General features: G+C 42.1%; 1 long non-coding RNA gene across 1 annotated transcript in view; it reads left to right on the top strand.

The window, feature by feature from the left end:
* Positions 1-212: 212 nt before the first annotated feature.
* Positions 213-16190, top strand: part of LOC308583163 — a 102961-nt gene continuing 86983 nt past the window's right edge. Inside the window, exon 1 of the long non-coding RNA XR_014006100.1 lies at positions 213-614. This is a non-coding gene — a long non-coding RNA (uncharacterized lncRNA). The remainder of the gene's footprint in view (positions 615-16190) is intronic.

The following is a 16190-nucleotide window of genomic DNA, read 5'->3' as shown; positions in this document are numbered from 1 at the left end:
TGTATTCTGAAGATCTGTAAACATTCTAACCTCATATTATATCAGTGTTTCCCCTAATACTTTTAATTACTTTGTTGCAGTTGTTCACAAGAGCACAGTTTCTTTTTACTACCATTTTCTTTAAAAAAGAAAGGAAGAAATACTTGAAGGGAAAATATATGGTTCTAAATTATCGTGAGAAGAGACATAAGAGATAAAACATGTTGTGAGGTAATTAATAGTACATCTCACATTCATGATATTTTTATACTCTTTCTTCATTGGGATAGATTACCAGAAATGGTAGGTTAAAGAGTACATGGTCTGAACATGCATGACCCAGTAACTTTGCTGAAGCTGAAGTTTAACAACCAATCCCTCTTCCCAGGGAACTCTGTAGCTCTCTGAGGGAAATGAGAGGCCTCTCAGCACTGCCTCTCCTGGGATTCTTTGAAGGAAGCCATGGCTGTTAAAGTGCTATGATGCTGCTTTAAATGCATAATGCAGATAAGGCCCAAGCAAGGTTTAAGTATAAAGAACCATCTAGAAGGACAGCAGGAGCCTTCAAGCTGTTGATCAACAGTTAGCAGCAGATTGAGCAAGCACATCGGTCACCTGGCGTCTTCCCAACTATGGTGAGAGATACTGTGTTTCTATTTAAATTATAGTAATTACTTCTAAATTTGTACCTATACATAGAAGTTACCATATGCAAATTGGTGCCTCAGGGTTTTTTGGGGGGTAACACAGGTCTTCTTTTTTTTTAGGCAATGCATAGCTGGCCACCCTACTGACTAGGCCTTGACTGCACCTTGGTAGCAGTTCTGCTATTGGAGCCACCAGCTTCCCTCTCCCCTGAGCAAGGGGTGTGTGGAAATTTTCTCTGATTCCTCCTTCCCGCTGCAGCCCCTCTATGCTATTAAAGAAAAGGCTTCCCAGGAGGGTTAGGTGACGCTACACGACAGTGTGGGAGTTACAAAAAAATGGGTATAAGGGAGAACCACTGGAAATTGCCCCCTCCTTGTTCCTCCAGTGGAAGTCTCTGCTGGATAAAAGCCCCTTCTGTGAACATAAGGAGGTCCTTCTGTCCATTGAAGCTGCACTCTGGACTTAACCCAGTACGATTAGGCTCATTAAATGGTTTTTATTAGTTGCTAATAGGTTATTCATTCAGGCTACTTTAGGAAAGTCAGAGAATTCTGATGGAAACGGGATTAGAAATTATCGGTGTGCACTTAATTGCACCATGTCCAAAACAGTGAACCGAATCAGTGTTCACTGTTATTGATGTTTTCAGACCTCAGATGATACATCATTGATGATCCCCACCCGCTCCAATTTGCATTGTGCTTCCTTTACAGTGAACTTAATGGCCTTGCTTTGAAGTGAATGTTGCAGGATAACATAACAAAAAAGCCATAATTTTGCAATTAATTATTTAAAATTCTGCCGCGGTAGACAGCAAGATGGAAAATGTAGTTTTTGTAGGAAGGCAAACAGCAGCAGAACAAAAACAATGCTGCATATGATGAACAAGGGTGGGAATGGAAGCCTTCCTTCAAAAGCATTGTGAGTCTATATAGGCAGCAGGTTGAGGAGGTAAAGTGCGCTGAAGTTTTAGAATCAGGTGAGAGGCACATTTCTTCTACTGCTGCCCTACATTAAAAACTCTCTGCTATGAGACAGGCAATGCAGTGTGGAGCAGTATGGGCTTGAGGTTTCAGTGGTCGGTTTTCTAGGGGCTCAACTTGCAGAGCGATATTACGTAGGCAAGCATTAGAAATGGCCATTTGTCGTCAACAGACTGAAGCGGTACTCTCTGCTTTGCCAACTCTGGATTCAGCTCCCTTCCTTCTGCTGATTATGTTTATCTTTATTGGGTGATCTTGTGAACACGCTCAACTGACACACTTTCTACTACTCGATGAATAGCACTTAACATTCTCTTCTGTTTTTCAGCCCCTGAAGTGTTGTTTTGTGGGTTCATTTTGCTGTGCCTGGCAGTTATTTTTACAAGATAGTTACGTTTGCAAAAGGTTTGGGGATACTTTGGTGTACTATAGAAAGGATTCATACATTTTTGATGAGGCATGGGCCTTGGGATATTTGCATTTCTGTGTGGCCTTGGGCAAAGGCTTCCTCCTCCATATATTTATTCTCATCTGCATAATAAGATAAAACCCCTCCTTTCTCCTATATCCCCTGTCCTGTCTACTTTCAGCCACTCCACACTTCCCAGATCTTGCATGCAAGCTAGTATAAACGGTTTCTGTGTAATCCCTCTTCAGAAGATATGTCTGCCAGCACAGACAAGGAGTACAGTATTATGCATACAGAGGAGCCCTTCCTCCCCTGGTGCGTTGCAAATAACTGCAAGGGAGGAGCTTTCATATACACACTCAAAGGCTTCCATATGACTTGAAAACCTGCATGACTGGGGTCAGGGCTGGCCCAAGGCATTATGGCACCTGAGGCTAACCACAAAATGGCACCTCCCACTATCCCCACAAGGGAAGAGGGAGCAAGTGGAGATCTACATCAGAAACAAGGGGGGAATAAAGATTACATCAGGAACAAGGACGGGAGGAGGCCAGCAGCACCTCCTATTTGCCAAGAGACTGCTGTAGAGGAGGCATTGTGGGGGCAAATCCGGCCTCTGAGGAGTGTGCCGCCGCTGCTGCCGCCACCACTACAACAGCAGCAGTGGGCATTGCATTCCTTGGAGGCCAGATCTACTGCCCCTGTGGATCCTGCCGCCTGAGGCAGTTGCCTCATGGGTTCTAAGTCACATGGAATTCGAATGTGCAAAGGCCTTTTCCCATCACTACAGACACCTACACCTACTTGATACTGTTTAGAACAGCCTTTCATGAGTAGGCAAAATAACAATTGAATCCACACAAATAAATGCATGGCATGATTTTACTTGCCTGGATGAGAGACGCTAAGGACAAAGAGGAACCACATGTTGTCCAATGTATTATTAGAATTCAAACCAATTGGTTGTCTGTGACTGGGCATGGATGGATGAGCAAATGGGACAAAGGTATTATCATTCCAGCTGGGACTAGTTCAGTTGCGATTTTCTGTGTTCAAACTCAATGTGCCATGAGATATAGAAGCCATGTATACACCCATGTCCATCCCATGCACTCTGCAAGAACAAATTTGCAGGTTGCGCCCTCATGCTCTCATATATGTGTTATTCTAATTCCTTGATGCATGTAAAATTTTGACAGTGGGACACACATGAACTGGCCCTATGACAGAGTGATTCATACCTGCTTCTTTAAAAACATGTCAGTCAATCCATCTTTTGGCTATTTATTAAAGCAGCTATCAAGAATCTTGTTCTGACAGCTTTGATCTAGATTTTTAAAAAAGGAAAAAATATTTTGAGATCTGCTACGCAGCGTTATAAAGCCAAACCCTTTTTCTGCACTGAGTTGTGTGATATATTTTCAGCAGTTCTGGGTATATTTGTATCCATTTACCCAGCTGTCTTTTTGGAAAAAGCAAGGCAATTGCCTAGAAACTTGGAAAAATGTTAGACATGGCAGCCAACCCATTTAAAAAAGCTTTCCCCCCTGTACCTAAACATTAATATTTTGCTCCAGGCTACGGGAGTACCAAAAAGGCATTGGGAAAATTCAGGTCAATGTGTTATTTGTGCAGTTCAGTCAATGATTTTACTCAAACCTGAGCTGACTGGTGTAGCCAAGTGGAAGCAATGCAGTAAAGCAACACGTTAGATCTTCAGCGGGGTTTGCCAGTTCACATTGGAGGCCGCCAATGCACTCCTGTGTAGCTTTTGGAGAGGAAAGCGACTTCTTTCATGTGCATCACAATCTGATGTATGCTTGCTTACTCAGAGAGAAAGCCCACTGTGTTCCATGGGGTTCACTCCCTAGGAACAGTATTTAGGGCTGCAGTTTAATATGATCATGTGTGCCATACAGAAGCTTTTGTTAGTGCATAATCTGTGTCTGTTAGTTGTTATATAAATATCGGCTATGCTTTTAACGCATGCAGTATTCTAATGAATGGCAGCTATGTGCTTTAGTATGAGTAAAAAAACCCCCAAACAAACTAACTGCTGTGTTGATTTTATTTATGAAAAGAGAGCCCTTTCCTACCTGCAGATGGTTATGCATGTAGTTGATTGCAGACTGTAGTGATTACATAAATGCAGAGTCTGAACATACAATTGGTATGCTTAGGTTATCTTGATGAAGGAAAGTTTTGTGAAAAATTCAAAGAGTGTTCTAATAATTTGTGATACTATCAAAATTTGTGCGTAATTCTGAAAGCTACTCGGAATGACAGAAAACTAAATATAATTTTCATATATTATAAATTTTGCCCACATTCACCTAAGTAGCACTGGCCAAGGGTTTTTCTAAATCTCTGCCCCATCCTCTTAGTACATTCATTGTTTGATTCATCCTATGGAACTTGCTTTGAAAAAATGCTCTTTGTCATGGATATTTTGCCCTGATACCAGATGTGCACAGAATAGTTGCAACTATGCAAGGATGAAGGGAGAAATATCTGAACTCTTTTAAAAGCCAAAATTCCTTTCTGAACTGAGCCCTGGCACTGAATGCAGGCTCTGGTTAGGGTCTACCTAAGCAAGACGTGACCACATTGAGTTCTGGATGAATAACCATTTAAAGGTGCAGATGCTGCAAGGCAAGGACTAGGAATACACCCTGCTAATTAAGAGATGGCTGAGAAAGTCAGTGCAGTATGCATTTTAATACAAACCTACCAAGTTTACACTTCTCAAACAAAAAAAAATGAAATGTGGCCATTTTTCAAAATCTACGTTTTCCTATTTTTTGGGGTAGTGCAATTCTCCAATAATAAAAAAAACATACGGAATGTTTATATTAGACAAAACAACTTGCAAAAACATGTCTTGGGTGAAATTGCATACAAAAATATGTAAGTTAGGAGAAACATGCATGAAAATGAATTTTCATGTTGGCTTTTCTCCCTCCTTTAAGTGCAAACTGATGCAGAAAGAGGCTCTCAGCATGATAATACAATACACAGCCGGATGGAGATAGTCTTTTCTTTGTCCTTCCTGCCCACCTTTCTTCTCATCTACTTGGGCAAATAATAAAATGATCTGCTTGGACACACAATGGAATGAAGTCAGACATAACATCTTAGTAGTGGTGGATGTGGCTTCAGGGCTCAAATTACAAGAAAGCCAGAGGGGAATTAGTTCATTACCTTTTTCTGTGCTGCCCATTTTATCTACTGCCTTTAGAAGACTTTGGTGGCGGCCATATTTTGGTAAAAGTTCATGTGAATTACATTAAAGGGCACTCAATGTCACAGCTCTCCCCCTCCACCAATAATTCAAGCATGGTGGGATGTTGGGGGGGGCATTCAAAGCAGTAACAGCTTGTGTGGTAGGGCAGAGGTGCCTACATGACACTTCCTGTGTCCTGGGGGGCAAGCTGGGCAGCAGTAAGGTTGGGGCTATGTGGTTGCCAGTCTGGTGATGCAAGCATGCCTGCACATCCCTTGACCTCACCTGCACCCTGCCCTGACCCAGCTCCATCCAGGTATGCTGTGGCAATGCCAATGCTGGGGAGGCAGCTCCTCAGCTCTATCCCACCATTACATGGGCTGTTTGTGGTCCAGAGGCAAATTTCAGGGGGTGGGGATCTGGTTTGAACCAGACAGTGAGGGATGCAAATTGGTAAGTATTGTCTTGGTTGTGAAAACACTCTAGAACAGGTGCAACTGGGGTGTAAATATGTACATTTATTTATTTTTTGCAAAGGGTGTTTAAGGAGATAACAGAAATCACTGGGTTAAAGCTGACCGAAAGTTCAGAGGTAGCATTGTTATCAATTTACAGTGGTGCCTCGCAAGACGAAATTAATCCGTTCAGCGAGCCTCTTCGTCTAGCGGTTTTTTCGTCTTGCGAAGCAACCCTATTAGCGGCTTAGCGGATTAGCGCTATTAGCGGTTTAGTGGCTATTAAAGGCTTAGCGGCTATTAAAGGCTTAGCGGCTATTAAAGGATTAGCGGATTAGCGGCTAAAAGGCTATTAGCGGCTATTAAAGGCTTAGCAGATTAGCGGCTAAAAGGCTATTAGCAGCTTAGCGGCTTAGAAAGGGGGGGGAGTGAAAAAAAATCGCAACACTTGCAAGACGTTTTCGTCTTGCAAAGCAAGCCCATAGGGAAAATCGTCTTGCGAAGCAGCTCAAAAACGGAAAACCCTTTCGTCTAGCGGGTTTTCCGTCTTGCGAGGCATTCGTCTTGCGGGGCACCACTGTACGATGGGGTGGAAGGTCCACAGGCTATGAAGGACTTGCTGACAAATTTACTGACAACTGCACGAATTATCATAGCTAAGAAGTGATAGGGGCAAGCAGAATATAAAATGGATGAATGGTATAAAGAGGTGTGGGATATAGCTATTAATGATAAATTAACATGTGCCATTAAGGTAAAACGGGGAATATGCAGGAGAAATGATTTTGAGGAGATATGGAAGGTGTTTGTAGAATTTGTACTGTTAAAACGGAAAGGGGTCAAACCATCGCAAGAGGTGTTGAAATTATGGGAGGCTGGATAGTGACAATGGAATGGTCTCAGTGGTGGGGTACACATTTTTATTCTTATTTATTTATGGTTATTACTTTGTCAAAAGAAAGAAAAAGAAAAAGACTGGAGTAAAATGTGTACAGCAAAAAAGAAAAAGAAAAGAAAGTGCAACTAGGTGTATTTACCTGTGTTTATTTTTTATGTGCTCTTGTGGGAAGCTATCCAAATGGCAAAAGGTGTGTGTGTTTTCTAAAAAAATAATATTCTCAAAAACGGTTTTAACTTACTAAAACTTACTGCTATCTTACTAAAACCTTAAGTAAGAGTGTGGTTGTCTGGGAGAAATCTGGTCTGAGGTCTTATTATTAATCCCATGCTTACATCCCATACTACTCTACCCAGTATAGGGAGTAGATTGGACCAATTAAAATCCAGAGGGTTAAAGGGTTGTTTAAATGGAGGCAGCCAGAGATAAATAGCAGCAGCATCAATGCAGTTAACTAGAAAGAGTTGTTGATGTGGTTGGATGGCTTGCCTTCCTCCCTCCTCATGGTGCAAATTACGCCCGGCCCCTTCTTGTAATGTGGCAGAAGATCCCACGCACATCTCTCTAGATGATGTGAAAGATACTTATCGTATTGAATTTTTCAAACATACTCATAAAATGATGAAAAGATTTGAGAGTCAAAATACCAATCAAAGAATAAAGCTGTGGGTAGCAAACAAATATCGGCACACGGTTGGCAGACATTTATCTTAGCAATGCAGTGAAATGAATGCCCTTTCATTAATGTTACATTTTGTTATTTTCACACGCTCATATATGACAGGAGCTCAATGTGCTCTTCTTTCAAGGTCGCTATAGTCTGAGATGGTTTTGTCTCCTTGTATTCAAAAGCATCCTATTTCTACCACCACCCCTTGACAACTCACCAGAAGTAACTGCTTGGAACAGATTTATGTATAAATGCACCTAAAATGCTATTTCATCAACCAAGAAATCCATGATTATTTAAATGATTTTGGGGGAGGGATGGAGGGGGGTGGCGTAATTTAATAAAGTATAGTAGGGCCCAAATCAGTTCCATATTATTTAATAAGGAACCATCATTTGGAAGTTTCATTTCTATCTCTATAATATTTCAACCCACACTAGCATTCTTGTAGTTGGTACAGGATATGTGATGCAATAAATTATATATTTCTTATACCGCCCCGTTCTTATACCGTTCTAGGAAGAACACATAGGACCTTCTTTTCTTCTATGTATTTGTATATCTCCATTGCTCCATCACTTCAGTTGACAATCTGATTACTGCTGCACTTATTTATTTTCTTCACATTCAAGGCACCATTAACAAAACATCACCATAGCACTGTACCCAGAGAAGGGTACCTTCAGAGAGCAGCTCTCTGAAAGGTAGTTCCTTCCCTGGAGGAAGTTTATCTCGCCCAACCCAGAAAATACAACCTCCTAGCAATACAAAGCAGCAGCAGAAAGAAGAGCAATGCTAGAAGGCACTCTAGCAACCAGCTCAAATATAGCCTGAATGGTAAAACAGCAGGAGAGAACAATTAAAAATTAACTACTAGATAGACTCTGCTCAGCACTTAAGAGATAACGAAGAAGATCCCAAGCAAATCTTCCCTTGGAAGAGAGTTCACAGTTGATGTGCTGTGATCAAGAAGTTGCTTTGTGTTTCCAAATATCTCTATGATATTTGTCTGCTTTCTCCCCTTTTTTTAGTTGAGAAAGTGACTCTGTATTAGACTTGCAGTGATAAGAGTATATCTCAGTTTTTAATTTAAATGGTACAGAGTACTGAGCAGTTGGACAGAATATTAAGCTTGCATATAGGTGATGCATTCACTTTTTAATCAAAATCCACCCTCCTATTCACCACACCCAAATTATAGAAGATTTAGTGATTTGAATTTCATTTTACTGGTTTTTTTTAAAAAAAATCTGAAATTTTAATGATGTATGAATCATTAACATGCCGTATGGAGTGTTAGGTTAACCTGGCTTTTAAAAGCAAGCAGTAAGTTTCAAAGACCAAGAGAGGCTCTCTCTCTCTCTCAATTTGAAAGGCTTATAAATAGCAGAGCTTCGCTCCTGTTGGTTCAATCATGAATCTGAAATTGAGCTTCAGTCTCCTGGACTTGTTGATACATATATCAAAGCAGGACTTGGAGGTAAAAGTTTATGGCTGAAGTCAAGCTCAGTTAATTGCTACTCAATGAGCTGAATCCCAAGTACCCTGCAGTCTCCTTTAATATATGGGCAACAGTGATTAATAAATAGCAAGCTAGACCTAGAAGCAAATGAAGGGAATTAAAAAAAAAAAAGTCAGGTGACGCATGTGAGGATGCCAGATGATGGGGCTGGTTAAATGGAAATGATATGTACATTTGGGTTAATTGGACAACTCTTTACATGAGACTTTTTTCATTTCCCTGTATTTGGGCCAACCCAAAGCATTGCCATCTATTGCAAGGTGACCAGGGCAATTTATTGGCTAAACCACTGAGCAATACAGAAATTGTGTTACCGTGCGTCAATAGATAGATAGGTAGCAGTAACTTTTAAACTCAGTTTTCAGTCTCCTTCCTTCTAATCCCTCCCCACTTACCCACCCCACAATCTGAGTTTTTCTTTGTGTGTCACTCAAAGTAGAAGTGGCCTACTGGCTTCCAGTGAATTTATGAGCACAGTTCAAGTTTTCCCCCTATTTCAAAGCCTTACATGGCAGGTAGGTGTGCTTCAGCAGGGAGGGCTGGGGATGCCCAAGGAGGTTTTTCATTAGAGCAGAGCCAAAAATAAAAATAAAACCCAGAATGCTTTTTTGCCAGAGAAAATTTCTTAATGTGTTTCTTCTTCTCACTCCCTGGGGTGTAGGGGGTAGGGAGCCATATTGCAGAATGTTCTCCATCATTTTCGTGGTGCTTGGCATTTCATTTTTCAGAGGAGGGAACAATGTGTGTATGCTTGTTTTGTTTTTTTAAAATAATAATCCTATTCCTTCTTAACCCTTTAGACTCCTAAGATCAGCCACTTGCCAAAAAACAAGCACACACTGTAAGTGAGGTTATTATGAGGGCTTCCTGATTACCAAACCCTGAAATGCAAACCCTTTATTATTTATCCGGTTAGATTAAAACTACAGAATGGATTCTTTTAACCCCCATCCTGGCAGGAGGGAGGTTTCCTGCAGGTCCAGGTTCTTGCAATATCAAGTGGTTATCAATGCTCATTAAGTATCTGCCATTAGCTAAGAAGCTCTTCAGAAGCTCAGACAGATGAGCCACCTCTTCAGCTTGTACAACAGAACAGCATGGATGCCTATGACACTTCAGTCAGAGATGGTGTGTGTTTATATCTGAGTAAGATGACTTTGCCAAAATCAAATTTGTAGAGAGAGAGACTATCTAAAACACAGTTTTTCTAGACACCTTCCCTCACCGTTTTTTCCTTTCCAATTGGATAAAAATTGGTTTGGGAAAGTAACCAGGAGCTTTAAAAACATAGGTGTCTACCTGTCTAATATGATTTTTGCACAGATTTCCCTTAACATCCTTAATTTGGAGATAGACAACTAAATGCCGTATATACCTTTAATTTTGTAGTGAACAGAGGATCTCTGCTTTGAAGATTTCAGCTGGGGACTGGTCCTAGCAACAAATCTTGTTAATTAAACCCCTCATTTTTTAAAAAAATAACATCAGGAGTTTTAAAAAAAAGTAGCTTAATGCAAATTCTGTTCAGGTTGGGGAGATGCACACACTGCCTGAAGGTGGTCAGTTTTCTCCAGGTCTGCTCCAAACCTTAATTTCAGGTGTTCCAAAGATGATTGTGGGTTAAGAAAGTGTCATATGAAAGAAAAGGCAAGCTAGAGGGTTTTAGGCTGCAATGCTAACCTCACTTACCTGGGAGTAAGTCTCACTGAATTCAGTAGGATTTACTTCTGAGTAGGCAAGTCAGTTACAGTATAGGTACTTATCTGTGCAGCTGCCGTTGCACGTCATTAAGAAGTTCCTGTTAGCGCAGAATGTGGCAGCTCATCTCCCGATATGTGCAAGGAGGAAAGATAATGCAGCCCCTGTTTTCTTTCAGTTTGATCTGTAAAGTCACATGTAAGGAGAAATTATTATAACACGTGAGCCAGTGGGAGCTGCTGAATCATTTTTCAATCGCCTGCTGTGCCTCCTTCATATTAGTTGGTGGAATTGGTAAGGAGAGCCTGCAGGATCAGGCCAATAACCCATCCAGTCCAGTGTCAATGGCCACCCTATGGGGTGCCTCTGGGAGACCCACAAGTATAACCCAAGCACAGGAGCCCCTTATCCTCCTGCAGTTTCCAGTAACTGGTATTCAGAAATATTGCTGCGTCCGACCATGGAGTCACAGAATAGCCATCGTGACTAGTAGTCATGGATAGGTCTTATCCTCCATGAATTTGCCCAATCAGCCATCTGAGTTGGTGGTCCTCCTCACTACCTCCTGTGGGAGTGAGTTCCATAGTTTAACTTTGTGCCGTGTGAAAAAGTACTTTACATCTTGAATGTTCCAACATTTAGCTTCATTGGGTGTCTGTAAGTTCTAGGGTTCTGAGACAGAAATGCATTTCTCTATCCACAAAGTCCGAAATGCTACAACCTTCCCTGATAGCGAACTTGGATATAGGAGAGCTTCCCCACGCCTAACCCTGCCCAGTTGTGGTCCTCACATTGTGCAATCACTCTTCCAGACAGATATGGCACGTTTTGCACACTTTTAAGGTAAAGATAAAGGTACCCTTGACCATTAGGGTCCAGTCGCGGATGACTCTGGGGTTAGGAACCAATATAAAGCTGTCAACCAGGGTGAGTCCCCCAACACTGCCAGCACCAACCTAGCAGCTGGCTCCTTCCTCACCATCACCACCACCATAGCTGTCAACTTACAGATTTGAAAATAAGGGACCAGCAGCCTCGAAAATAAGGAATCAGCAGCCAAAATAAGGGATTTTAGTCAACCACCTGAAATACGAAGTTAAAAGGGACCAGATAATTTTGGAGAGCAGCGCCGGTTTTTAGCCCTTTGTTTCCAGAGGTTGCTGCTCAAGCTGATGAAACACTGCAATTAAATAACTACAAGCAGCAACCACTTGTCGCGCAAAACAAAGTTCAAGCTACAAAGATGCTACCCCAGGCAGAGACACTCAGTTTGGCGGCCGCGAGGAGGATGGCGGCGGAAGGGCCCGAGGCTCCCGCCAGTCCCGGCGGGGAGGGGCTCCCGGGGGCCAAGGCTGGTGAGAGGAGGCCAGAGGGGGGCGGGCTGGGCAACCAAGCAACACAGTTGGAGCCTCCCTCCTCCCTGGCTGGCAGGGAGTGAGTGAGAGGAGCTGCTTTCTTTGAAACCCGGGAAATTTAAGGGACATCATCAATAAGGGTCAGCACAGGACACGGCGCTGGGATAAGGGAGTTTCCCGCCAAATAAGGGACGGTTGACAGCTATGACCACCACTACAGGCACCAGAATTTTTTAAAAAACAACTTATTTGGGCACCAACGAAAGAAGAGGTTCTAAGTTGGACAGCTGCTACCATCTTTGTTTTTTACACAGTGCCTGTGAGAACCATCATTGCTATGTCAAGAAGGGGACCTAGAGATATGGTGGGTAAATGAAGAGGTTGAAGTCTGTAGCTACCCAGCTCAACCCTTTCTCTTCTCAGCTGTAGGTCATGGAAAAGTTTAAAAGCTCAGGGGGGAAAAATACACAGAGACATGGGATGCCACTATTAGCCTTTGTGAGTCATTGTGTGGCATGTGGGCCCTAACAACTCAAATGCTGACACTGAGCCTCCAACTAATTAGTCAGTACTCCAGGATCATTAGAAAAAATTGTTATAGTCTCAGAATTAGATGCCAAAGGTGCATGAACCATCCTTTGGGGGAGGGATATGCACCCCCCTTTTTGTATTTTAATTTCACTAATATCTGAATACTATTGCATGGAACTCAAGGCAGCTTGCGTTACACAAGGTTCCCATCTCTTGTTTATGCACTGGTTATACCTGTTAATGCACCACATGCCTTCTAAACATGCTGTGGGAATAAAGTATGTGTCCATTTCAATTGCATTTGCCCAGGAGAGTTTTTGAAAGATGATTTCCCAAGCCTTCCAACCCTTAGCCCTTCCCAGCAAGACCACCTTTTCTTCATTAAGAATAGCACCTTATAATTGAAATACCTCCTTTCCTACAAATGATTTCTTCCACAGAAAAAAACACACCACAACACAACCACTGAGAGAAGAGAGGCACGGAGAAATATCTCAGGTTACTGCAGCCACTCTTTATTCCCCTCCCAAGGACTGATTTGCTGCAGACAGGCTTCACTGAGCATATTAAATTCTTCTCTTGTAATTAGAACATTAATATTCCCACTCTTTCTCTGGCTTCCCACTAACACTGGTTTTAATTCTTCCCCTCCAGTCACTTGGCCAAAAAAAGAAAAAAAGAAAAAGAAAACACTAAGATGAAAATCTGTATTCAAAGCAAATCACAGTATATAGGACTATGGGCTAGATCATACCTGGCATGTGAATGTGTGTGTGTAACACAATCTCCACAGAAAAAGGAATAAGTATGCTGTGTACAAAAAGGAAAAATGATGAGCAGTTGCTGCTGCTACAGGATGTGTTTGGAAACGGCTGCGTGTTGTGGGTTTGAACATCTGTAATTGTGAGAACATATGGGGCTTGACTAGATATGGCATGGGACTGGATACCCGTGCTTAGGATCTCATGCACCTGTAATAGATATATCTAGATCTATAGACATAGCTATATATAGACACAGACACTTAGAGCATCCATGTATTTGGAGCCGGGGGCAAGTTGGACTGGAACTTTGGTGATGAGGATTCTTTCCCAGTGTTCTACCTTCCTTGTTCAAATTGCTTTTTCATCAAACCTGTTAGTTGCCTATGAAGCAAATATCAGATTTTAATAAGGGAGAGAGAGAGAGAGAGAGAGAGAGAGAGAGAGAGAGAGGAGTGGGGATTTGGGGTGGGGTAGAATTGGTTCCTCCTGTCCCAGCAGCACATGCCTAATCAGATTTGGGCCCTCCATGATCTGAATCATCATCATTTTCTTAATTGTCAGAGATAAATGAACTAGATCTGCCACATCATGTCTATTGTGGCTCATAGACACCAGTACAATGTTCACCTATGATGGAATTCATGTCCGTATGGGGGAAATGCTATGTATGAACTAGACCTGGGTATGTAACCTGCCCCAGATTTTGTACACGTTCAATATTCAAACAAAATATATGGACAAATGTTACTATCTTTTGGACTCGGCTGGCATTTGGCTGTTCAAGCCCTTCAGTGGAACACTATTTTATTCTGAATATGTTTAGTAGGGCCAGTTCTGGGGTGATTTCTAATACTTGCTTAGTTATTTTAAATATTTCTTATATGGCTGTTATCCAAAATAATTGGATTTTGGGGCATTCCCACCACATGTGTATGTATGTGCCTGTGAAGGTGCACCCTCTCCAGCATTTTGGTGTGGTTCCTGGGCGTATTAGTGCTAATTTCCTTGGTGTTAGGTACCACCTGTAGATGAGTTTCAGAGTGAGTTCTCTCCTTCTCATTGATATGGATTGGGGGGGGGGGTGTTAGACCACATTCTGGTCCACTGAGTGGATCTCATATCCTATGTCATCTTCCCATTGTTTTTTGATTACGTCTAGGGGATTACGTTTTTGATTACGTTGTGGGGTTTTGGAGTACTAGAACCTTTAGCAATCTGAATCTGAGCAGCCACAGATGTCAAGGGAGTGGAAATAAAAGGCAAAACCTCAAAATTAGGGCTCTTTGCAGATGACCTAATGGTCACAACACCAGACACCATAAACACAGCAACCTCCCTAATCAGAGAACTCAACACATTTGCAATGGTAATGGGCCTACAGGTAAATTTTGCAAAGTCAGAAACTTCAACACCCCTCCTCACACCCAAAAAGAACTAGCTAACGACACCAAGATAAAACTTTGCCACACCAAGTTCAGATACCTATGGATACAAAGAACCAGAAACCTCAATAAATTATACCTCCACAACTACAACCCCATGTGGTGGCAAATTAACAAGGACCTAAAGAGATGGAACAACACGAACTTCACTCTCTCATACAAAATAGCCATGATCAAAATGATCACCCTCCCAAAACTAACCTACCTATTCCAAACCCTCCCAATCTGGACCCCCCCAACCCAACTCTGAAAATGGCAGAAAAAAATACACTTATTCATCTCACACACAAAAAAACCCAAGAATAAGCCCCAAATATCTGCACCTCCCCTCCTCAGAGGGAGGATGGGGAATCCCCAACATAGAAACATGCCCTCTTAAACAACCCAGTAGTAAAACCAGCAGCAACTAGGCCCCTGACAACCTTCAAAAACCTCTTCCTAACAACAAAGGGGCATGGCAAAGGGATGGTATCTGCAATATACAAAATACCACTCCAAAACCCCACGAACCCCCTAGACATAACACTATTTTATTCTGATCTTGCAAGGATTTTGAAGCACAAGTGTGGCAAAAAATTCTGCCTCTTCTAAATAAAATAAAAATTAAAAAGGCAATACTGAGTAGGTAGAGAGTGTTGCTTAGCAACACTGATACCGCAAACTGGAACAGCTTAGGTTCATCACATTAAATGAGGGAGTCATGACTGAGGACTGATTTGTATCAGCGCATAGGTGTACCTCACAAATTTTCTAAACATGTTATGAGTGTCTCAGGGTTTGAGCAGGGTGCAGGATGAGGCAATAATGTGACTTGAACATCACCAGTGGACACATTTCACCATGACAAAAGAGTTGTGCGAACTGGTCTACTCTTTGGCAACGTAGCGTGCAGCTGAATGTGATTTGCATAAGCTTGGGAGTCTTGTTATCTGGTGAACTCTGTTTTGCACCAACAAGGTGGTATTTAATGCAATACCGATGCAGATGGGGAGGGGAGGGTTCAATCTCATGTATTATGCTCATTAAAATCAGAATTCTGCTTTTGAGGCCTCAAAACACTTTCAGGGCAAGCCTGCTCATGACAAAGCAGGCAAGTTAGTCACAGCCGGAATTCACTTATATAAACATACATAGTCAGGACCGTTTTAACATCAGTGCAACTTAACCATTAAGAGAATTGGTTATGTTCATAAGCCATTGCAGTTTAAGGAAATGTAGACAACTTCCTTGCTCTGTAACACAGTTCAAGGTCCAGCAGGAAATCAGATTCACTCTCCTCCTGCAAAAATGCGGATACAAAGCAACTATCTGGCTGTAAATAAATATGTGCACTCTTGAGCTATCAGTTCAAGAATGTTTTTGCTGATAACTCGCCTCATTCTTAATAGGGCAACACCTGCACTGCAATGGCCCAAATCAAAGATCTACAAGTACCCTCATCAGCTGACCCTTTGCAAGTATATGCTTTAAGCTGGAGAGGGAAACACCAGAGAGATCCTCTTCCTGCCTCCATATTTTGGGAATGTGGTGCAACACCAAGTCACTTGGAAAGCAAGGCCTCGCAGCATCTCTGAGGCTCAATGCAACAGGGCTAGCACCAGGCCCCTCTCCAC

Source organism: Podarcis bocagei, assembly GCF_964188305.1.
Source record: "Podarcis bocagei genome assembly, chromosome: 3".
Lineage (NCBI taxonomy): Eukaryota > Metazoa > Chordata > Lepidosauria > Squamata > Lacertidae > Podarcis > Podarcis bocagei.
The sequence above is the reverse complement of the archived record's forward strand: the minus strand, read 5'-3'. Positions and strand labels throughout refer to the sequence as shown.